At 43.7% G+C, this 23901-nt stretch overlaps 1 protein-coding gene across 2 annotated transcripts in view; it reads left to right on the top strand.

Annotated features, from left to right (window-relative positions):
* Positions 1–16467: 16467 nt before the first annotated feature.
* The window catches only part of kcnj6 (potassium inwardly rectifying channel subfamily J member 6), a 29031-nt gene continuing 21597 nt past the window's right edge, over positions 16468–23901 (top strand). The window contains exons 1-2 of one of the 2 annotated variants that reach the window (XM_028982375.1): positions 16468–16605; positions 16941–17128. The gene's annotated coding sequence lies outside the window, so the exon portion shown is untranslated. The remainder of the gene's footprint in view (positions 16606–16940; positions 17129–23901) is intronic. The other variant, XM_028982374.1, reaches the window with a different exon arrangement.

Raw genomic sequence — 23901 nt, 5'->3', positions numbered from 1 at the left:
CTTACAGCTGCACTCCAAGACAGCACTATACTGTATTAAGACAGATGGTAGATTTTTTGAGTGCCCTTCAGAAAGCCATTGGCTTTCATCAGGCCTCTCTCTCTCTCTCTCATCTTCCCTCTGCTCTCCCAGTTTCAGGGGCTTCACCAGTCTGGTGTACATTAGAGCAATGTGGCCTGAGATCACATTTCATGAATGGTGAGTTTGTTAAATATGCCTGATTTTTGAGGACCATATACCAACCGCACAAATCTCACTTTACCGTAATTGCGCATGATCACCTGTACTGTCTCCTGTCCTGCCTTTGTTCATTGTATATAGATATAGTTAGCATATAGTTGATTTATTTGTATTCATTTATTTCTTCTAGTATTATCTTATGCTAACATATTTTGATATTCTTCTTATATATATGTGCACCATGGTGGTATAACAGCATTTCTGGAATGAATTTAGTATCTTCTGCTGTCATGCCACGATTATATCTGTACTCATGTCTTCATAAGAATTTCATTTGTGCACACTCTCCAAGTTAGACAAGAAAAGCGATGAACTCATTAACTCCGCCCCCTCATTCACCTCTGTATCTTTCTTTCTCTGCAGAGGAGCTCCATGGCATGTGGCAGGCTGCAGTCTGATGCTGATTTGTCTCGTGTGTGCTGAGAGCTGATTTGTTGTATAAAATATTGTACTGTGTATTTGTGATATGTTGCAATAAGAATATTGTACATAGCAAGAAGCATTTAAAAACTGTGTGTAAATGCCGTGTCAGAATTATTTAATCTGTTTCAGCTTCATTGTTTCAGGGTCAGCAGCCCATATGCTCTCTATATAATTTATTCATTTATGCACACATTCTCCGTCCGTGCAACTTTACTCTGCCCATGAAAAGATGGCTGGCATTAGTCAAACCCACTGCGCATACTGTACAATATTAAAACCATATTTCTTCTTATGGATAACGAGGAACTTACAATTGTATTATTATAACACCCAGGATATCTCAAGCTTGACAGTATGTGTACAGCACTTTTGGCACTTTGTGTGTCCGTTGGTTTAAAAATGTCTGCGCAGTGGCCACAGATCGCCGAGTGTCCTGAGAACACAAAGTAAAGCTGCAGTACTGCAAAGCCATGCATTAATAATTCTCGTGCGTGTGTCCTGTCCGCACTGGCAGGACTCTTCATGGAAGGTTATGGTTCACTGAATATTTTTCCTGCGCTTTCCACTTCAAACAGCTGTTGAGAGATATTTTTGTTCCGGGAGACAATGGGAGGTCTTCTGTTTTTTTGTCTGGATTTAATCAGCAGTGTTCTGTGTCTCTATCTCTGTGCGTGTGTGTGTGTGTGTTTTACTGCATATGCATAATTTCACAGAAACATGGTGGTGCTTCTCTCCTCGACCAAGCAACCAAGCAGATGCATGGACACCATAGTAGGGCTTTAGTCGGCAGCAGGAGATCCAGGGCCTGCAAGCTGGCAGCGGGGAGGCGGCTTTACTGCGGGACTGGCCTCCTTTTATTCTGTGGCCACAAAGAAAAATGCCCTGAAAATAGGCCTGTAACTAGAACATGAAATTGTCATTTACGATTTTTTTTATTCATGGAGTCTGAGTCATGCACACAATATAGGAGGGTGAATAATAAAATTGGTGAATAATGTACAGAAGACCCTGGGGCCTGTGGTATCACGTTGCTGGTAGTGACAACAATCAGTGCATAATTCATGTGCGGCTGGAAAATAATTTCATTTCTTAGAAGACACCGCAGTAACGAGTAAATAGCTGGGGTGAGAAATTTCATAGAGGTCACCATGTGAAACTATCATGATATATGGGTTTGAGCCATAATTTCAGGTTGGGTCACAGTGAATGAGCAGTCAGCATACATGAAGTTCTGGTACGCTTTTTGTATGACTGACGCATTTGTTTCTGTGATTGGTAAATGTGTTTAGAATTATGTTTTATTAAATGTTCATTTATAATGAAATTTGATTTGTTTGAATTTTTGCGAAAGAGATGCGAAAACGAATGCAGAGAACGTAACACGAGTGATAGTCGTGTGTTTTAAACACGCTTATTTCACCGCATATTTCGCTTTGCTATAAATCTAGCACTCATAGCGCGCAAAAAGAAAGCTGTACTTGTTAGATCGGGCCAGTCATTCCTAATCTTGTCCATCCTTGTCTGCCGCAACATACATTTATACATTTTTACATACATCTTTACAGACATTTTTAACTCTTTCTCCTCCAATTGTGCCTCTTGTCATCAGTTCCACCATCTCCAACCCTTTGAACATCACTGGTCTCTGGTACTGTCTTGTAAACCTTGCCCTCTTGCTGGTACCCGCCTGTCACCAATCAGTCCTTCCACTCTTCTCCAGTCATTCCACCCTGCTCGCACTGTCTTCTTCACCTCTCTTTCACACTTGCTCTTTGGTCTGGACTGATTGAACCCAAGTATCCGAACTCCTTCTCCAGCTCCATCCCACTGTCCTCCCTCTCATTCACATACAGGTCAATCACCACAGCAAACACAGCATGCCAGAATAATATCATGTAAATGTCGCATTAAATAAAGACATTTTGTAGAACTTCATGGCATAGTATTCATATTATGCCATGCCAAACATAATTAAACATTTTAAATGTAAAGAATATTTAATGACCCATGTAGTGATATTGAAGACCTATCGAGACACATATTGTAGTCAGAAGTTGTTTTTGGTCTTTGAACATCAATCAGAGTGGATGCTGGCCTTGTGCCTGTTTCAGTGACTCTTCCGTCCCTGATCAATGGCCATTTTGAGGAACTAAAACCCTCCAAATGTTGACTTTGCTCAGCTGCCGCTCTGCAGAAACCCTGCAACCCTCCTGGTTTAGAACAGTGCTCCACCAGCTCCTTACTCTGCTCCTCTCACAGGCCTCTTCAGGTTTTCCTCAGTTACAGTTGTAAGAATGGACATCGCGGGAGCCTGCTTTGTCTTGCATAACAGATGTCTGCAGGGGGAAGTGTAACATTCCTGTGTCGACGGTTGTGGGTGAAGATTCGACACCCCGGTTTTTACATGTCTTTTGTCCGACGTCAACGTGCGAAGTATCAGCCGTCAGGACCGCCCACCCTCTTTGTCTTCACCAAATGGGAGGCACCGGGGGTGTGACATCAGAAACAACAGGTTCTGATTGGTCAGTGACAACTTCCTGTAGGCCAGTGACAACTTCCTGTAGGCCAGTGACAACTTCCTGTAGGCCAGGGGTATAAATGTCTGCACACATGTGGAAAAGGGACCTCTGAGCTATCTTGCTCAGGGGGGTTTCCCTCTCTTTCCCTTCTCTTTCTCTTCTCCCTCTTTACTCTTTCTTCTCATGTTTACTTTCTCTGTAACCTTGGTACCTTTTTACATTCAATATTCACATGTAACTACAATAATTATTTACCGGTGTTAATAAATTAGAAACTGTTCATTTTTAACCTCTGTTGTGCCATGCCTCTTTCTGCCAGGTAACATCAAATTGGAGTGGTTGAATACAGTGCTTTGTGTGGAGGGAGAAAGAGTTTTTTCTACACACTCTATTCTCTTCTCCCACACCACATGGTCTTCATGTGTGCGTTTTTACAAATGGTGACCCCGACGTGATACCTTTGCTCGGATGTGGATCTGTGACCGTAAGTCTCTTTTATCTGAATTTTACTGCATAGGGAGGAATAGAATCTATGTGATTTAATTTAAATAAAAAGGATCTACATATCCTAAAAGCCCGGGACCGTAGAAACCGAGGCATTTCTAAATCCAGATCCACTCCGACAAGGTATAAAATGAACATAGACTAATTACTGTATCACTTACAATGTGGCATGTAGATATGGCTGGCACAATAGATGAACCCACAAATCAAACTGTAACCAGTAATAACCAGGATTTGTGACATTTTAGATTACTGGTATTACATTGAACATCATAAACCATGTCCCACGGTGAACAATTTGATAATAACTGATCAGGGATTGGAAATTGCACTGTTAAACTTAAATGTTTTTATTTTAAATTCATGTTCAGTATGATCAACATGTTTAGGATCAGAATTTAAATTTATGTGAAACTGTTTCTCTCTCTGAACACCTCAACAATGCCATAATCTCAAATAATAGCTTTTAGTGATAAAGGTGTAATTCTCTAATCACATGGCAACAAGCGGGATTTTATTTGTGTTTATTTTTCCGGCCACTGTTGTTGATTGAACTTCGTTAAGCCGATGCAAATTCGCAGAGTTATGAATTCCCTAATAAAGGTGTAATTCTCCAATCACATGGCAACAAGCGGGACTTTTTTTATTTATTTATTTGTGTTTATTTTTCCGGCCACTGTTGTTGATTGAACTTCGTTAGCTGGTGCAAATCCGCAGAGTTATGAATTCCCTAATAAAGGTGTAATTCTCCAATCACATGGCAACAAGCGGGACTTTTTTATTTATTTATTTGTATTTATTTTTCCGGCCACTGTTGTTGATTAGACTTGATAAGCCAGTGCAAATCTGCGGAGTTATGAATTCCCTGATATCATTTTAAGCCTCCCACTATATTTACATGTTTTTTTGCATTACAGTATCTGATCATTGTTGTCATTTGTTTTTCTGGTTTGGTTTTAATGTACGATGAACACTGTTTTTCTACATGCACAATCTGTATGCAAACCTCATCACACTCCAGACAAAGAACCCAACCAAGTGTGAAAAGCCCTGGATCCAGTTGAATATTCTATGTATGCTGCTGTGTTTGATCTATGCCAAGAAGACAGGTTTCCCTACAAGGGTGACCTCAGACGCCTGAGGATCACAAAGAACACAGAACCACAACTATCGGCTACATTTGAATTCCCGACTGACCAGGAAGCAAGCAGATACACAATCATGACCCAATTGTGATCCCCATGGACCCTGAATACTCGAGTGCCCCAGGGGATCAACCGGCCGTCTGTAAGAATGGACATCGCGGGAGCCTGCTTTGTCTTGCATAACAGATGTCTGCAGGGGGAAGTGTAACATTCCTGTGTCGACGGTTGTGGGTGAAGATTCGACACCCCGGTTTTTACATGTCTTTTGTCCGACGTCAACGTGCGAAGTATCAGCCGTCAGGACCGCCCACCCTCTTTGTCTTCACCAAATGGGAGGCACCGGGGGTGTGACATCAGAAACAACAGGTTCTGATTGGTCAGTGACAACTTCCTGTAGGCCAGTGACAACTTCCTGTAGGCCAGTGACAACTTCCTGTAGGCCAGGGGTATAAATGTCTGCACACATGTGGAAAAGGGACCTCTGAGCTATCTTGCTCAGGGGGGTTTCCCTCTCTTTCCCTTCTCTTTCTCTTCTCCCTCTTTACTCTTTCTTCTCATGTTTACTTTCTCTGTAACCTTGGTACCTTTTTACATTCAATATTCACATGTAACTACAATAATTATTTACCGGTGTTAATAAATTAGAAACTGTTCATTTCTAACCTCTGTTGTGCCATGCCTCTTTCTGCCAGGTAACATCAAATTGGAGTGGTTGAATACAGTGCTTTGTGTGGAGGGAGAAAGAGTTTTTTCTACACACTCTATTCTCTTCTCCCACACCACATGGTCTTCATGTGTGCGTTTTTACACAGTCTTCATTACATTCCAAACTCAGTCTTCCAGCAACCATCACTCTCACCAGACGTGATGAGTCTCATCACCCTTGGGCAAGAAAGCGCAATGAGAGGTGATCAACAGATGTTTCCTTCAGAAAAATGTCATTACCCTGTCACACCCTGTCCAGGGGCGGAGAATGTGCAAATATGCATATGAATAAACAATCATTCAGCATGATTAATATGTTTAGCAAGAGATTTCTTCTGCAAAGCGTTTTGTTTATGCGACTAAAAAGAAGTTTTCCACCTCGCTGTTTTAGGCATTTCCATCAGTTATGTTGGCCAGCTGCCAAAACCAGCCTCTTAAATCTCAGACTGGACAGGGATAAAGTGGAGTCGCCCAGGAATGATTTATTATGTGTTTTATGAACACTTTTCATGCATGTGCAGTTTGGTTTTAATGTTCTGTGCAGAACGGTTGAGCTGATTCATCTCTGCAGCGTCTGTGTTAAAGAGCGCTTTCCAGGCTGATTCGTAATTTTGCCCAGCTCAGCCTGGAGTGCTTTGCCCTTTTGAGACCCACCGTTGCCCTTTTGAGAATGAGCTGAGAATTTTTCCCCAGGACATGTGATGCAACTTCCGGCAACTGAGTCATGCCCACCTTGAACCTGGGGCTGAAGCCGGGCCGAGCTGGAGACCCCCAAGGGCTGGTGCTGCTGAGAACCCAGCCTGTCTTGCCAGGACGCCACGGTTATAATCATCCTGTTCTTTCTGCGAGAATAATGCCTGATTGACAGTCCCTTCCTCCACAATTATTCCCTCTGCCCAAGGCCCCGATGATCCCAAAATTATTACCGACTCAAGGCTGTAAAAGAACTACTAGCAAGCCTAAAAGTTTTAACAAGCCTAAAATAATCACCAGCAAAGTTCTAAATGGCATGTCTAATGAACAAAAATTGGCCAACACTTTACCGGTTTTCCTGTGATGACTTCTTGAGAAAATATCCCAAAAGTGGCATTTAAAGACTGGTCCCCACTTCTCCACTCCAAAGCCTCAATCAAGTCACCTTCCCAGGGGAGTGATATGGAAATGGGCACCCAGGACTAATTCTCTTCAAAGAAATGCTCTCACCCATGCATCAGCACCAAACTGCTTGACAATCGTTGATATGCTTAAAGTAATCCGGCAGAGCCCGCATTACTGGAGCACGGCTGGTCCTCCCAGAAACCAAACCGCAGCCTGAGCAGTGCGGGGCTCTTTCTATCATTACCCCAGTATAAAAGTGTCTGCCTTCCAGCTGGGCTATAAACACATGGATTTAGGATTATTACCATCTTTTAATTGCATGCTCTTGTTTCGAATTCGCAGGGGAGCAGTGCTTCAGCATTGATGGGGCTTTGCAAAAAAAAACAAAACATCATAACAGCGGCGCTGTTGTCTGAACTATCTAGTACAGTTTTTCTATTTAAGGACCTTTTTGTGTATTTTAGTCAAGCTGAAAGTTTGGTTCTAGTCTAGATGCAATATTTTTATTCTTTTTTAGTCTATTATAAACGTGTGCTTTGTGTATATGATTGAATAGGTAAAATTCCATGTTTATTTTGAATCTTGACTATTTGACCTTTGACACTGCTCTGCAAAAAAAAGGTGGAAATAGGCCAAAATGTTTGACTGGTTAATTACTGCAGTGGTCAGTAAGTTTCGGCCAGCGAGATGCTGTTGAATATTAGCTGATTGTCACGTCTACGGACTTACGGGGGAAGGAAGCGCAGAAGCAGGACATGCTGGGAAGGGGTTTTATTACAAAAGAAACAATAAATCAATATAAATAAACAATGGCGCCGTGGCCAAAAAGGATTTATACACAGGGGAGAACTAAAACTAACCCGCAGGCGTGTGGCGATTGCCAGAACTCAAAAACACACATTCACATACGTGCACTAGGCCCACTAAAATGTCGTCCCTTCCGAAGGGGCGGAAATCTCGGGTTTTTATGCACCGTCAGGATTGGCCACCGGTGATGAGCCCAGCTGTAGTCAATCCTGACACTGATCCAGTGAATACCATGTCAGAAGACACGTCCCATGGGCTGACAAGCATTTGTCAGGTCTGTTCAACAGCATCATGACAACCTGAATATACAGAATTGTCACACTTTTCTATCTTTTCTAATAATGAAAGAATCATGGGACGTGGTTTTCATTTGTGGATTGTCTGCCACAGAGCCCCACACTCCATTGAGCGAATAGGGATGGGCTGAAGAAGCCTTTACACACTCTTCAACTAATATAGTGATGTTGTATAAGTTGTTTGAAACAATACCATGGCAAATGCTGAAGGCTGAAATATGTGGTTCCTTTCTCGGTATTATTATTAGCTCTATGGGTGCTTCTGATCCTGTGTGTAAAATGAGAAAGTCTGGCCAATGGATATTTTGAGATTTGCATCACCTGGTATCACCAGTCTGCTTTCAATTCTGGGATTGAACCACTGGTTCCTTAACCACACAGGAAAAGAAGGACTGAACCCCCAAACAGGGACAGCCTGGGCACCTGCAGTGCAGTGGATGCTTTGTATCTGACCTTTCTGTCTTGGAGGAAACATGGACAATGTGAGATTCAAGGGCTGTTCACAGATTTCCAGTAATCAATTATATATAGCTAGGTAGAACCATTTCATCCAGAGAAAAATCCATCAGGCCTGACTAGGAGGAAGGCTCCAGTAAATCTGATGCCGGAGTACGGTGCTCTGAGGAGGTTTCTATTTGCAAGCCAGACAGAAAATCTATTCTGCTATGCCATCAATACTCCAGTGCCAGAACCGCCTCCACCGAGCTCGGCATCACACTCTGTCCTTGACTCCGCTCTTACAGAGGAGAAGAGGAACAAGGGGCTCCCGGCCCACTAAGCCAGAATGCTGCGAAGATCGGCTGGATCCTCACTCCTCCAGAGGAAGAGCTGCAGCGATCTGGCAGAGTAGCACACATTCCCTCCATTTCTCTCGCTCCCTCTCCCTGTGGAGCGTTTGGCAGTAGGGCGCTGAGATCTGCCCAGTCGATTCACCGTCTCCTCACAGGGTCAGTTACAAAGTGCAGGTCTGACGTTCGGTAACATTAAGGACATGGTTCTTTACCACAGAACAGCCGAAAATGTACCGAAATTGTGAAAATGGACCCCAATGTTTTTTTTCACCATGCTGATGGTTATGTGAAACTGACCGGCATCCACCTCAGACCACTGTGTGGCGAGGCTGATTGTGACCCGTAGGCAGCTGTAAATGTCATCAATGTGAAAAAAAAGCCATGGAGCTGCTGCTGCTTTAGTCAACTACTGTCACCGGCACCGAAGGTGTCTGTGCCAACATAAGACTACGCCTGCTCCCCAGAAGCAGAAAAATCACAGGTACGGGCAGGAATCAGGCGCCTGGCGAGCCGCGGTTCGCGTGTGGGCTGATGTGTGACATTGTGGGCGTGGCTTTCTGAGACAGGAAAAGGGGTTGCAGGGAAAAGCTTGTAATTTTGCACCAGCACCAGCAGAGATGTCAGATTCGCCCCTGCCAAGTACTGGGAGGAGGAGGGATTAAAAAACCGAGCCTTGAATCTGTTCCCCTGCAGGAAGTGTGCAGGGTCAGAATGGCCATGCTGGTTGTCAAATCATATTTCTCTATAGATACCATGAGTGTTTCCTGAAACATCTTCACTTGGAATTCACTGCCCAGGCTAAAATGTCTTTGATTGCTTAGTTATTGTAATGGTTGATATGTTTCAGCTATTAACTGATGCATTCTCATTTTTTCAATTTGAAAAGATGACACTGCATCAAGCACATGCATCTAGGGAGAGCACAGAAATAATCTCAGTCGACAGAATGTCATCAGAAAACCATCCTGAATAACTGTGATCACTGAAACGTTTGATGGAAAAAAGTCGTAGAGAGTTGACATGGTACAAATATTTCCACGTGCACTTTGGGAAAAAACAGGTGTGTGGCTGTAAGAAGAAGACACATCTGAGTCAGGCTAATTGGCCTCTGGATCAAAGGGAAAGGGTCATGTGACCTGACAAGACCAGATTTATCCTTCTCCAGAGCATCAGAATTAGAAGGGAAGAGCATGAAGTGATGTGTCCATCCCACTGGACAAGTCTGTGGACGCAGGAGTCCTGATCCCTTTTTTCCCAGTGAGAAGAGTCTCCCATCCAGTAATGTCACCTAAACGGGCAGATGACATATTGCACATTGTGTATGTGATCCATTCGATTTCAAGATTAATCTTGTCAACACTGACATCACTAGTTTCATTTAATTAATAATTTCATCACTTGCTTCTGTGTGGCTCTGACTTTTTTAATACCTGAAGCCAAGGCTAATGTTCTAATAACAATGATGATTTTTAATGATGATTTGATTTTTATTCTGGAATAGACGGATTGTATGTACCACAGTCAATGATATTTAAACAATCTGTGAAGAGTTCTGGGGTTGTGGAGGTATGGCATTGGTTCCAACACCTCTCCCAGACATCTCTCATAGCTGCCAGTAGGTCTCCTGTGCGTCTTGCAGGTCTCGACTCACGCTTTTCAATCTGTAGCATTCCTCTGAAAGTGTGAAAGACTTTCAGTTGTATCATGGTATGGAAATTCAGCCTTCCGTTTTTACGAGCCTGGTGAAAAAACCTTCACTGTGGGACACACACACTTGTTCAGAACTTTCAGAATCTGCAGTCCACTGGAGTCCACAATAATAATATTTTTGTCCCCACTGTGGAACCATCTCAACCTCTGAACAAATCCAATCTGTTGGGCATTGAACTGTGCATTAGGCAAAAGGAGTATTGTGTACTGTCACCTGCAGAAGCTGTTAATAAATTGTGTTTATTTATTGTCTGTGATCTTGCATCATACAGTGTTGCAAAAAACATTTGACAGCCACTGATTGTTTTTAAGTTGTCCCACTTAAAAAGATGAGAGAGGTCTGTAATTTTCATCATAAGTACGCTTTAACTGTGAGAGGCAGAACGTAAAAAAATCACATTGAATGGTTTTTAACAAATTTATTTGTATAATGGTGCAGAAAATAAGTATTTTGTCAATAGCAAAACTTCACCTCAATACTTTGTGATGTAACCTTGGTTGGCAGTGAACTAGGTAAAAAAAAAACATAGCACACAATACCAGGTTTGCACACAATGTAACTGGAATTTTACAGTTTGTTTTGGGGCTGTCGTTGGGCACAGATTCTCTACTGGGTGACTGGCTAGACCACTCCAGAACCTTGTAATGCTTTTACGTAACCCCTCTTTTATTGCCCGGGTGATGTGCTTGGGATCATTGTCATGCTGGAAGATCCAACCAAGTTTCATCTTCAATACTCTCACTGATGGAAAAAAAAAATTGACAATACATAATTTGTCCCCTTTGCAGCCCCAAAGCATAATGTATCAACCCCCATGCATCACAGTGGTGTTCTAGGGATGCAACACAAGTTCTGTTTTGGCCTCATCTGACCACATGATAATCCAGATGGTCTCTGGCAAACTTTAGACGGGCCTGGACATGTGTTGCCTTAAGCAGGCGGACCTTTCAAGCGCTGCATGATGACAAAGTGTGTTACTAATGGTAGATGTTGTTGCTGTGGTCCCAGCTCTCTTCAGGTCATTGACCAGTTACCCACATTAGTTCTGGGATGTCTCCTGATCATTTGTACCCCACAAGGTGAGATCTTGCAAAGACCCCTGGGTCAAATTGAATTGGCAGTGATGTTGAGTTCTTGTGGTTTAATAGTGGACTGCATGGGTCAAAACGACTCATGATTTCATGGAAACATAATCAAAGCCAGTGATCTGGTGTTTGGAATGCTGGAGATCAATTTAGTTTTTTTCTCTTAACCTGAAGTTTAAGTGAAACATCTGTCGTTTTTTACCCTTGAGACAAGGTCACAGGTTCATTAAGGTACAACAGTCCTATTCAGAGCATAAGCTGTAAAAAACATGGACCTCATTTTGTATCTAGATCGCCTGGCTGACTGGACTAATATTTGTCATGATTATTTTTGCTTGATTGTTAGAATCATTTGTCTATGGAGAGAAATGTAATATTCTTCTCAAAGTTTCATAGTTTTTGGACTGTACAATGTTTGATATGTTTTTGAATCATTTTATTGGAGAATTTAATATTTACATTTACAGCATTTACCAGACACCCTTATCCATAGCAACTTACAATCAGTAGTTACAGGGACTGTCCCACCCTGGAGACACAGGGTTAAGTGTCTTGCTTAGGGACACAATAGTAGAAGGTGGGATTTGAACCTGGGTCTTCTGGTTCATAGACAAGTGTGTTTCCCTCTAGGCTGCTACCACCCCACCAAAATTTCAAGATTGTGATACCCCTATTCCTAAAATGCAGGCATTTTGCAGCTTTGATTTCACTAAAATGTACATTAATGCATTAGATTTTACCACAGATTTTACTACCCGATTTACTACTGCTACCCGATTAATTCATTATTAATTTGTCAGTTTGAAACCAACTTGAGTGATAGGCTCACCCTGTGATGGACCTGTCACATTCACTCCTGCTTGCATATCAGCGGTCCCCCTACGGGTGTCCTTTCAGCCTCTGATGTTCTGAAAGTGACATGCGGACCACACACCTCTCAAAGACAGTAGATGCAGAGGGCCTGACTTGGTTTTATTTTATTACCATGTGCTAAGACAATGACGCAGAGAGGAATACTGACAAAGATCCAAAAACTGTATGACAAAGTGACAATGACAAAAATGGCCTGCATGGCAGAGTGACAAGACAAAAAAAATCAATGCTGAGTCCTTCTGAGATGCTGTGGCATGACCAGCTTGAAAACCCTCCAATGTGGCTAAACTACAACAATTCTGCAAAGATGAATGGGCCTCCACAGTGTTGCAAAAGACTCATTGCAAGTTATCACAAATGCTTGATTGCAGTTGTTGCTAATAAGGGTGGTCCAACCAGTTATTAGGTTTAGGGGGCAATCACTTTGTCACACAGAGCCATGTAAGTTTGGATTTTCTCCCTTAATAATAAAATCCTTCTTAATCACATTTTGTGTTTACTTGTTTTGTCTTTGACTAATATTTAAATTCGTTTAATGATTTGAAACTTTTAAATGTGCTAACATGGAAAAAAGTAAGACTGTAGTCACTAATCACATTCAGCACTACGTAATAAGCAAATTCATATTTTTACTTTTGAAATCAGTACAAAAGTCCTTTTTCCTGCCCAACGTCTCCCTTACTGGCTGTGGGGAGACAATAACTATCCACAAGTGGAGAAATATGGAAATTAATCCAGTTCCTTGAATTGTGCAGTGTGTGGAGTGTGTCTTAATGGACAGTTTTTCTGCTAATCTTGACCGAGCAGCCCCACATTGTTTGTCCAGTTATATTCTGCTGTTCTGTTATCCATTTGCACGGTTTAAAACTATTAGATAAAAGTTTTTAAATCTCATTTTTTTTCCTTTTATTCGTTGAGAGTTCAGTCACTTTGGTGTTTTATGTGCTATATAAATAAATATGACTTCACTGCTACTGTGAGCTACAGTGAGGGTATGTGGCCAATTTAAAGTTAAAATGACTTTAAAACCATCTATAAAAATATACCGTCAACTCACAATCAGCCAGTTAATCAATTATGGCAAACAATCATGAACATAATATTGGGTAAAATACTATGCAGTCTTAGCAGTGAGAGTAATCATTAGTTAGTTAACATGATGTCAGTAAATGAGCAAATTGCTGAACCATTAGCAGCATGTGGGACACACTGAAGGCCAGTGGAGAAGAAAGAATATACTGTGAATTACACTGGCTTAAAAAGCCAAAAAAAATGGCAATAAATCATGGCATGCATGGCAACTGCCATTTACTCTCCATTCATCTGGGAACACAGTCTCAAATTACAATATCATTTTAAATCCTTCCTATTGATAGAAACCTGCTTCATAAAAAGTGTCTAATTTAGAACCCTGTCACTGGGGACGTTTCTATGTGCCAGTCCCAAGACCAGGTAAATAGGAAGGGTTGTGTCAAGAATGGCATCCAGCGTAAATCAATTGCCAAATCAATTGTGCGGACAGCCAGGCCGGCTGATCCAATATGGAGACCTCTAATGGGAGAAGACGACGAAGAAGAAGACAAAATTTCGGATTAGGGGTGTGTTTAGTCCTCATACAGAGATTGTGTGTGATTGCTTGCAGACACTTCTTTGATATGGACTGGGTAGGTAGTGCTGCCAGCGGTGAGACAGACGATTTAGTCTGTCATGGCGGAGTGACAGATGTTGATCTTTTCGCTGGGACGCTTCTCCGGGTCCCCGGGGTGCGCCTCGTGGATATTGCACTCGTGTTCCCTCGCCGCTCTGTTCTCCATTTCTCCTGTGATTGTGCTGTCAAATGAGAGCACACTGTGCCTGAATGGCACGCTCTATTTAAAGTGACAGTGATCCAGTCCCAAACTAAGAATAGGCACTTATGATGCTTAGCAGAGACAGAATGAGCTTCTGAATACAAGAAATGGAAGGAACATTTCAGACTTTAGTTTTAATTAAATGTATAAAGACAGAGCGCTTGTTGCCATTATTCAACAGCTACACATTATTAATACTGTAACTACATGGAATAATGCTCCACATTAATACACAGAGAGACCCTTGGGGTTAATATTAACAAATGAAACTGCATGAATTGCAGTTTTGAGAAATTCAAAGACAAATACAGCCCAGTCAGCATTTTGCAGGTCGTCCACGATGAGATGTTGTCCCTGTCCCTGTCAAAAAGCCCAAACATGCCCATTAGCTCTCATCACCGGCCAAGGCAAGAGAGGTCAGAATGAGCCACAGGTAAGGAGAAGCATATCGGTGTCCAGTTGTGACGTGAATGACACCTGGTACTGAGCTAAATATAAGATCTTGAAGCACGTTATTGGCAATTTGTACTAATATACCACAAACGTGCTTGAGTTCACGGGGCATATCAGGTATTAATAGTAGCAAAGATCACCAGATCACTTATTGTTTGCAGAATATTATCCTTATTATGTTGTAATAACCTAGTGTTGAAACTGCTATTAAACCGCTCATTGATAAATCTACCAAGTAGCACACTTCACCCACACTGGACACAGTGACGTCACCCTGTCACAAGAAAGTGAACAGCAATGCTACAGGGGCAGGAGATCATGGACCATATCATCGGCCAGCATATTTCATACTGTCCTTTCACACTGTACATTTTATTGCTGCATGAATAAAAATTTAAAAAGCAAAAGGACATGACACACAATGGAATATGCCGTACTGAGCATACATCTAATCCTCATCTTTCAGCAGCACACAGCCAAGACATCAAAGGCGTGGCTTCAGGACAAGGAAAGTCCTTGAGTGGCCCAGCCACAACCCAGACTTGAATCTGACTGAACATCTATGGAGAGATTTTAAAATGGGCCAAACTGACCAAGGATTGGTGCGCCAAGCTTGTGGCATCATATTCAAAAAGATTTGAGGTTGTTAGATGCTGCCAAAGGTGCATCGACCAAGTACTGAGCGAAGTCTGTGAATACTCATGTACATGTGATTTCTCAGATTTTTTATTTAAAAAAATTTGCTAAAACCTCAAGTCAACTTTTTTCACGTTGTCATTATGGAGGATTGTGTGTAGAATCAAATCCATTTTGGAATGCATTTACATTTTACATTTATGGCATTTACCAGACGCTCTTATTCAGAGTGACTTACAATCAGTAGTTACAGGGACAGTCTCCCTGGAGCAACTTAAGGTTAAGTGTCTTGCTCAGGAACACAGGTAAGTGGGGTTTGAACCTGGGCCTTCTGGTTCATAGGCGAGTGTGTTACCCACTAGGCTACTGCCACCCCCACAATAAGGCTGCGGCAGTGCTGAAGCTGGGTGAACGCTCTCCGGATGCGCTGTATAGGCGGTTCTACTTACGGCCGCATTGACACTCAGCATTGAAAAACTGATGCTAATTCTCTAACAGCATCGCTGTTGGTGACGAGACCCACTGTTCACCATGGTGTTTCACCCGGGGATGTGGAGAGTGAGGTGAGGACTCAGCACATGCCCCATGGGGAGGACAAGCAAGTCGAGCTGCTCAAACCCAGGAAACAATGGCGCTGTATGTGGGACAGTGTCCTCACACGTGCCACTTCTCCGGGTTGAGAGTGAGGCTTGTGGCATTGCTGTCACTCCACCCATCAGGAAACTTTCAAAGCTCACCTTTTGGGTGTGAGAAACAATGACACCCAACAAAAATGGCTGATCAGCTAAATCCTGAAGTCAGACTTGAGCTGACGTTTTGGAACATGCCCCACACGCTGGGTGGGAAATGGGTGGTAGTAGCCTAGTGGGTAACACACTCCCCTATGAACCACAAGTCCCAGGTTCAAACCCCACTTACTACCATTGTGTCCCTGAGCAAGACACTTACCCTGAGTGTCTCCAAGGGGAGACTGTCCCTGTAACTACTGATTGTAAGTCGCTCTGGATAAGGGCTTCTTATAAATGCTGTAAATGTAAATGTACAATGGCCCAGCAAAAATATGCTCAGGATGTTGAGTGAATTTGTGTCCTCCGTATTATTATGACGCATTCACAACTTGTCATCTGTATATGGTGCCAATGGTAATTAGGCGTAATTGTGAATTGGTTCTGTTCGAAATCGTTAACAGATTAGTAGCCCAGTTCTTACAGTGTCGACTTTACCAGTTCCGTGTGAATCACAGATCCGCCTCTCTCTCTCCCCCCTCTCTCTCCCTCTCTCTCTCTCTTCCTCTCTCTCTCCCTCTCTCTCCCCCTCCCCTCTCTGGTCGAGCTGAACAGAAGAGGACAGGACATGACAGGATGACAAGAGATGGATTTTTCCACGAGATGTGGGGGGTGGAAAGGTGAAGCCGCTGAGCGCGCGTGGAAGCTTGGATCATGAATGAATAAAAAATGTCCGGTAATTAGGTACGTGGGTCTCTCTCCCTCTCTCTGTCTCTCTCTCTCTCTCTCTCTCTCTCTCTGTGTCGTCATCGCCAGCCCGTCGGGGGGATTTTGTGACAGGGGCTCTGATGAGTGTCGGGGGTCTGTGGGGTGGAAGTGGGGAGCGCGTTACATAACGCGTATTCCGCGCTCCGCGCAGTGGAGAGTCCACGGTTCCGTGGACGGAGGTCGTGAGGAGCCCACGATCCTTTCTGTAAATAGAGACGCAAAGCGCGCGCATTCAACAGATTACAGCCCTGTCGTCACTTCACTCGTTTGCTTGATCTGGTTTTACTTCGTTTTTTTTATTGTGACATCAGAGGAGCCCGTTAGCTCGGCAGCAGCAGGGTATTTCTGGTGAAGTGATACCTGTTCTGTTCTGGATAAGAGCTCCTTCCTTCATCTCCATGGCGACCTGGACATCTCTCGTTCAGAAGCGGACCTGCGTGGAAACTTCCTGAACTCCGGAGGATCCAGAAATGTAGATAGTGGGAATAAAAGAAGACGGGTGAGTGGAGATGGTCCGGACCCGCGAACAGAACCGAAACGGAATAAAATGCCGAATCCACACCGGGGTAGTCATGGAAACGCGTTCCGTGTGGCTCGTCGCCCCGCATTAACCAGGAAACAGAATCTGTGTGTAATAACGGTGATAATAATTGGTCCAGCAGAGTTCCGATTTCAGCACCCTGGACAGTGTCGCCGCTCCAACTTTCAAACTCTCGTCGCCGCATGTCGCCGAGCTGCAGTAGGGGACACGTGTGACCCCACGATCCCCGTCAGTGATGTAACCGTCGCACATACGACGTGGGTATACACTAACAATAATGTAAAAAAATAAGCTTAATATTCCTAATTAAAAAGCTTAATATTCCTTTATGGAGAGTGTTGGTTATGATTCACTGTGAAAGAAATTCTGTGATGTGATGGTGGTAGATGCTGTGTACAGGCCCACATCAGGCCAGATACATGGACAGATGGGAGATGCTTCTTTTTTTCTTCTTTTTTTTTTTTACTTAACATTTTTGCCGTAATTCTGTCCGCGTCCGTTGCCAGACCATCTATATATAGATGGTGGGCCGTCCAAAAATACATGTGCGAAACGAGACGCGTTGCGCTGTGCCGCTTCTTCACTCTGCACATTGTGCAGCTGCCATTGTGAGTGCTTGATGGATTGAGCTATGTGTTGCCATGGAGATCATCGCTGCTTAGCTCATGTTCCCCCGTGAAACCGCACAGTTTCGAGCTCAGACAAACGGCTCGCTCGTGCGCTCCAACAACAGAGGTCACCCGAAGGCGTCCATGCTTTCAGGGCATCGTGGTAAACAGCGCTGGCGCGAACAGGAGGCACTTCCCTCAACTTTTAGCCGAAACTGGGAGAAGCGGCTCCACTCGGTGCTTCTGTCAGACTGGCGTGGCGAATTGCCGGGGTGCTGGCTGATGAAAGCCGGTGGCCTTGTTGTTGGCCGAGATTGCATTTAATTACTGGCCCTCGCCAGGCACCCTGCTTAATATTTAATGAAAGTTCTGCTTGGAGGCTCCATGACCCACTGAGCACAGGGGAGAGAGACACAGACAGAAAATCCAAACTTGATGGGAGGGATCATGTCAGTCAGCCTGGGATAAATATAAAGCTAATGGATGACTGAAAAAACAGATCATTTCTGCAGCCCCAGTTTGCATATTCCAGAACTTGCAAGCGTCATGTGGTTTACTTATTTCAGCATGCGTGATGTGCTGAGACCTGAAAAGGGCTTTTTCTTGCTGAATTTGTCATCTGCGTGGCCAGACTGACAGACGTGTGACATTTCCAGTTCTGCTGAGTCAAGCACTGTGGCTGCCCGCTGTCTGAATCATAACAGGCTCGGGTTAATATGGATCCCCAAAAAGATGAAAGATACTATTACGTTCCAACATTTGCCCAGATCTTCGATGATGTTGAGGTCGGGGTTCGATGAGAGTCGGGGCAAAAGATTCATATTCCAGATTCTGAGGTGCATTTCAAAATATTTTTTCTTTTAAAGTCCAACTGTTGTACAGATTGAGTCTCGAGCTGAATTCAGTGGCCAGGATGCAGGGAAGGTTTTTCTTTGCTGACTACGCCATGGAGGTTATATTTGTTCTGTTGCCACAGGCCATACCCCAGTTTCTCACTCCATAACGCAATTTGAGTGGCAAACTTTCCGTTTCTCACCTTGCAGATCAAAATGAAGCATTCGTCCTGGATGAAACTGTTATAAAGGAAGGTGTCATATTCAATGGGCTCATGAAGGTGTCATATGGGCTCATGAAACTAGTCTGGCGAGATGTTTGCAGAAAGAACAGCTGTTGAGCTGTTGACTGGTGTGAAGTTAATGGGTCAAGTTATTTATTAAATGTTTTTTTTTAAATCATGTTGAGTTTTGGTGAGGTCAAAGTGCAAAGCTGCTAATCAGCATAACGTGGGCCGTCTCTAATGAGCTCAGTAAGAGAAGAACAAGAGAAAAAATGAGATTTCCAGGTCTGGTCTTTTTATGTAAAAAAAGTCAACATGTTGTTTGTAGATTGATTATATATTTTTATTAGTGAGGTGAAAGTGAAGTGATACACAGCAACACAGCACACGGTGCACACAGTGAAATGTGTCCTCTGCTTTTAACCAGTGAGCAGTGGTGAGCAGTGGGCAGCCATGACAGGCGCCCGGGGAGCAGTGCGTGGGGACGGTGCTTTGCTCAGTGGCACCTTGGCGGATCGGGTTTCGAACCGGCAACCTTCTGATTACGGAACGTGTCTGGAGCAGGCTGGGCAGTGATGGACAGGTGTCGTCTGCAGGGCGATCAGGACTGAGAGGCTCAGCACGTAGTCGCTGGTGCCCTTTCAGAGCAGAACTCCTTCTTTTTATTTCCTGCGGAGGTGTGGAGGTGGGCTTCCCCTGCCGGCCGTGTTTAGAAGGTTTTTCCAGACCCAGCATCCTTGTCTGCTGTATGCCACACCACTGGTTTAGCTCCACGCCGTAATAATACACCTACGTACTTTTACCTCTGTGAGAAGGTCAGAGGTCAAGGTACCAAATACAGTTTTGCCTTCTTGTGTTGTAAGGATTTTTGAAGCCATCTTGAGATGTAAACAGGTCAGGATCAGAGAAGTGTGAAAAGTATGCATTGTTTAACAAGGCTGCCACTTTCTTCACGGCCCCTGACATTTTCCCACACGACGGACCCTTGTCAATCACGGCATATTAAACTTCTCAGAGCTGCTCTTTCTGGGAACAGCCCTTGAGCTTCTTCCGCCTTCTTGTAATAAAGAGTTTTTATCCCCGTCCCACTCACTCTCATCCCGCTCGCCCTGCAAGCCGCTTAATTCCCAGGGTTCCTTTGGTTCTCAGAACGGAGGCGTCTTGATCTGAGTGACCATGCGTGCGGCCCTTTCGGAAGGTCTTGTCTGGGTGATCCATCCGTTTTTCCCGGAGACAGGTCTCCCGGTCATTACTGCCACGCTCCCGCCTGGGTCTTAGAGGCCCGTAAAGGAATCGGTCTCCCCATGTCTATTGTTGTCTTAGATTTGGAACAATCATGGAGAGAATTGCACATTATTTCGGTTAACGGGGCTAATTGTTGCTCTGCCACCCGGCCTCTCTGGCCCGTGGGCCGCACGGCCGCCACAGCCCATCTGCCTGCGCTCCGCCCGTCCCGTGGAGGGATGTGCGGATGCGGCCCGCGTTCTGTTAGCATGGCGAGTCCGCGCGAGACATCTGTGCCGCTTGAAACCAAAAACAATAAAGTTGCCCCCCCGCACACAACAGCTATGGAAATGCGGTCATGGAAATTGGACGCAGCATCTGGTTGTATCTTTTGAAAGGATTCATGAATATTAGCTGCATGTTTTTTATGCCGTCCGGCAACACTGCGGTGAGGCTTGGGGCCTGAATGTGGGAATAAAGATGGATGTGGTTTGAATTACAGAGCGCTTACATGGTCATCACCACGTAAGCTCATAGGTGACTGTGTAAAATAATTAGTCTGGGCAAAAAATGATGTTTGATATTTAGATAAACAGTATTTTCACGGTATCACAGTGTTCTAAAATCCATATGTGTTTATACCAGTGGCACTCAGTGGACATTTCATATTCATTTCATATTCATCATATTCATTGAGTGTCGTAATAATCACATTTGATCCCACTGTTCACATTCAATCACATTTTAAACTGGCTGCAAACCTGGAGGCAGCAACTTTAATTCAATAAATACTGCCATTATGAACAGGGATAATATGTATTTACTGTGTGTGATGCTGAACGGGTTAAATCTCGTCTCAGAAATCCACAACACAGACGCTCTCCGTATTGCTGTCATACCAACGCGTTCTCCTGCTCTACATTCGTCTTGATGCGGAGAAAGACGGTCGGGGGGGTTGAGGTGGTCTGATTGGTGACAGATACAGTCATGGGCTGACGGCACAAAGCAAAAATGTGAAAAAAGAAGTTGAAAGAGGAAGTGACTCAGCAGTCACGGTCAGCCTCGCTGTGAGAGGAAAGATGCCGGTCATGTGATCGCTGGGCTCAGGTGACGGCCTTCGCGATGGCGAATGACAGAGAGCTAATTAATCACATCAACAAATGTTTACACATCTGTTCCTGCTACGTGACCATAAATCCCTCGTCTTTTCCGAGCCCGTAGAACACGTTCTCAGCAGAAAGGCCGTTTATCAGTCCGACGTGCACCGGGCAGAGCACATGCCCCATCATTTCACATCTTCCATTTGTCTTCGGTTTGTTTTTGACCTCTAGGCACAGCAAAATAAGGTTTCAATTCTTGTGTGGTGTTCTGGTGTCCTATCAGACACAGGTCATGCAGATAATTAGCATTTAAACCCAAGATTCCTGGGCTTCCAAAATATCAAAGTCAAAGTCAAAGTAAGCTTTATTGTCAATTCTGCCACATGTACAGGACATGCAGAGAATTGAAATTGCGTTACTCTCAGACCCATGGTGCTTACAAGTAACATTAAATACAAACAGTAACATTAAATACAAAGGTATAAATACAATTTTAAAAACACAATATACAAATAAGGGCACATGGTGGAGAGTGCAAACCATATAATCCCCACACAAGGGTTAAAGTCAGCAGTCAGCATCATCTAAAAAGTTCTAGTCTAGGGGGGCTGTGGTCTTACACATTTGTTCAGCCTGAGTTTAATTGCAGTTTTCAATAAATTGCATAATCTGTGTTTGAACTTCTACTTACAGCCTGGTTAGGATCCACCAGAACATGATTTGAATACTACTAACACCCCTGTTATCAATACGGTAACTTCTTATTCTTCTTCCTTCAGCTTCTTTTGTTAGGGGTCGCCACAGCAGATGGATTTGCCCATTTATTTGGCAAAATTTTTATGCTGGATGCCCTTCCAAATTGCCCAATTATCCGGGCGTGGGCTTGGCACCAAGAAATACGCTGTCACGTGTGTCCCCAGTGGCTGGGGGGTTATCAATGTAGTAACAACATGTAAACAAATGCATGTAATATGTAGAGTTAATACAGACATGTATTATGGCATACATTACCGGATTATTTGTGTTCATTGATCATTCTTTAAATATAATTGTTATGGTCCTGACTCTGGGGGTCACTCTGGTTTTCATGGTCAGTTCTTGATTATTTCTGTATCGTGTAAGTCATGTGATTGAGGCCGTTTCCTCTGCCCTGTATCCCACCCTGATAATAATACAAATGTAAAAGAAATGATATACACTCCCTGGAAGTTCAGAATTAGCCTTCTGCAAGCCGCCTGTCAGGGGACGTTTATTAAAATTTAAACACCTTGGATCTCTCCACACCCCCAAACGCCTTTAAGACTTTCATAAATAAATTGGGGGAACATGTCAAAAGTGTAAATCTGCCTCCAACCGAGCGCCATTGACACTGAATGTGTGGAGGGCACTCATGAGACAGTGGAGAGCGGCTCCAACGACCAGTCACCTTCCGGGGTGTTACAGGTCTCTACATGAATACAGCAGAGCAGGAAGAGCGAGACCTTGTTAAAGGTTTAGTGGGAACAATGTCACGAGATTAAAAACTGATGACGAAGTCTGTAATAACAACACATCTTGTGTTTCAATTGCACAGTGACAGCATACACCAACTGTACATGGAGTGTGTGTTATTACATCAGGTTTTACTTGCCATTTTGTGAATAGACGTGGAGGAAGGTTTACACAGCAAAGTTAAAAGCGAGATTAAGACACACAACAAGTGAGATAATGGGTTATAAATAATCCCTGTTCTAACTAGCTCAGCGTGGAAAGTAGGATCCTGATGAGGACCTGTCAGTGTTGGCAGAAATATTTCATAATTATACTTTTTTTAAACAACATTAAACAGGCTGTTGACCAGCAGTGCTCTTCTCACTCCAATTCAATTACAGATGCTCCATTGAAATTTTATAATAAATCAACACCATTTTCTGTGGACAAATGAAAAGTGTGTTGCTGTGTTGTAAAAACCACTCTCATGACTGGCATGGTGAGTGTGGTTATGTTAATGCTACTAGAGCTGGTTCATTAGGGAGACAGTGACACCTTCCTGCCACCCATTGCCAAGCAACCTGTGCCACCCAAGACGCCCTCCCATCCAACCCACACTCTCGGACCGTCCTCAAGCCAGCCATCTTCCTGTTCTCCTCTGCCTCGGTCCTTGCCTCCGTCCCCCATGGAGCCACAGCTCCCCTCCCTCCATGCTGAGGCTCCACTCACCTTCTGCCTCCCTCCCACAGGCCAAGCACCTCCGGTCATCCTCCCCAGCTCTTCCAGTGTCCATGACTTGTCCCCCGCTCCAAGCATGTCTGCAAGTGCTTCCCCGTATAAGTATGTTTGGGCTTATCATGACCCACAAAGCTTTCTTTTCCTGAGACGCCAGGATTATATTTGGCTTTGAATGATTTCATATTACATTTCAATTGTATTATTGTATTGTTGTGATGAAGTCTCAGGATGTAGCTTGCACTACACCACCTATTCCATTCTCCACACACTGTGTATTCTGTTAGAATCAGATCCTGCCATCCATTACTCTCCTCAAAATATTATCTCTGTCCTTTAGAATTTCCCCTTATGGACGTCCTTAAGCTCACAGATTCATCACATCATCCGTTCACCCCAAAAGACTGATGCAGCTTTAGAATATTCTACATGCAGAAATATGCATGGCTTTATGTTTTTGCGTCACACATTACACATTACACATAGTCTGCCTTGTGGTCTCCAAATCCAGTTCTGTTGGGACAGAATCCTGGATAT

Source organism: Denticeps clupeoides, chromosome 6 (assembly GCF_900700375.1).
Source record: "Denticeps clupeoides chromosome 6, fDenClu1.1, whole genome shotgun sequence".
Taxonomy (NCBI): domain Eukaryota; kingdom Metazoa; phylum Chordata; class Actinopteri; order Clupeiformes; family Denticipitidae; genus Denticeps; species Denticeps clupeoides.
The sequence above is the reverse complement of the archived record's forward strand: the minus strand, read 5'-3'. Positions and strand labels throughout refer to the sequence as shown.